This window comes from Oryctolagus cuniculus, chromosome 8 (genome assembly GCF_964237555.1).
Source record: "Oryctolagus cuniculus chromosome 8, mOryCun1.1, whole genome shotgun sequence".
Taxonomy (NCBI): Eukaryota; Metazoa; Chordata; class Mammalia; order Lagomorpha; family Leporidae; genus Oryctolagus; species Oryctolagus cuniculus.
Genome location: NC_091439.1, coordinates 142,991,427 through 142,993,120, shown reverse-complemented (window position 1 = coordinate 142,993,120; position 1,694 = coordinate 142,991,427).

Below are 1,694 nucleotides of genomic sequence, written 5' to 3'. Positions count from 1 at the left end.
CCATTCAGCAAATCATCTCATTCCACGGGAAATTCAAAGAACATCTCTTAAAATTGATTAGTGCATTCAGTGGCAGGAATGGACCTATTAAAGGTGGTGGGATGGCTTTTGGGGTTGATGCCTTTTAAAATGATTGGCTAAAGTATAGGGTCTGAGCCACTAGGGTGTATGTGCCAAACTGCAGGGTCTCAGGATATTATCAATTACCTTAAGTGCTTGAAAAGACACCTGAAACTTTAGGTATCTCCCTGCTATCTGATGATTGGCTGAGCAGTGCTGTGGGGCCTGCTTGGCCATGTCTGAGATTAATTCTAGGCAGCCAAGGCATGAGCCAAGTTTTGCATGGAGCTAAGGCCTCACAGCCAGCATGATTCACGTACTAACCATTTCTGAAGTGAGCAATCCTCTGCCTGCAACATGAAGTCCACCAGAGGCACACTCACTGTCCTCTGTGAGACATGGGGAACTCCTGGCCACACTGCCATGGGTCCTTGCCCCTTGTAAAGACTCCAGCTCCAGGCTCCACCTCTGTCACTGTGGGACTGTCCTTGTTCTCTGTAGTGATGCTGGCAACCCAGTTTCCTCTAACAGAGAATGGGGAGCCATGCTGGGGTCATGCTGAGGTCAAGGTGGTCAAAGTCAGAGGGGCCTCTGGGTCCATGCAGGAGGTGCTGCAGATCCTCAGGCTAAGTTTTACTGATTTTCAAGTGCAAATGAGCTATGGCCTGACCAGAGTCACTCCATTTTGTCCCTGATTGTCCTCTATTTGTTTCTAACCACTCCTAACTTTCCACACCTGAAATGCTCTTGTGGGCTTTTTAGCCAGACCAGAATGCCTTTAGGGATGACTCTGAGGTCATTGAGCGCTACTTAGAGCAATTGCCATTCTATGAGTCTGCTGTATGGACTGCTTCCCATGTTGAAGCATTTACTTCTCTTTAATTCTATTAATTCTATTGATATGATCACTTTAACAATTAGTGCCTTCTATATGACCAATTTAAAACTTAATGCAATCAAATACAGTCACTTTTAAACTTACTCATATATATATAAATATGTTAAAAATTAAGATATCATTTTCACCATCTAGTCCAAGGGGATTTGGGATCCCATGGTGAAGTAAATCCAGCTGTGAAATTATGATTTAAGCTCTCATCTTGGCTATGTTTTTACACAGAATATGTTAGTCACTCCTTTCATAAGATGTAAAAATCAAACTACATCTTGAGGAATCCCTCAAGACAGAGTCAGTGTCCCATCTTAAAGAGAATAGAGAAATGTGGGAGCAAGTCAGGCTTGCCAGAATACCCACTGACAATGTCAAATGGAATCTTAGCAAGTGGTTTTAACCATTAAATAATAGCTTATAAAATATTTACTGTAGGTACAATGCCTTCTATAAATTTTAAGAATACATGTATTTAAATATATCTTAAATATCTAACATGATGTGGCTTGTTTAAACAGCAAACAGAAACATAAAACATTTTTTAGTTTCTTTCTATCAACAAATTTAAAACATCTGACAAAGAGATTCAGGTCACACTAATCAAATGTACCTTCAATTAATTTTAGATATTAAATTTATGAGCAATCTTTCCTTTATAAACCAATTAAGACAGAGCTCAAAATAAATGTTCCCATGTAGACATACAATATGAACACACACATAACACAACATACAAGTAGAA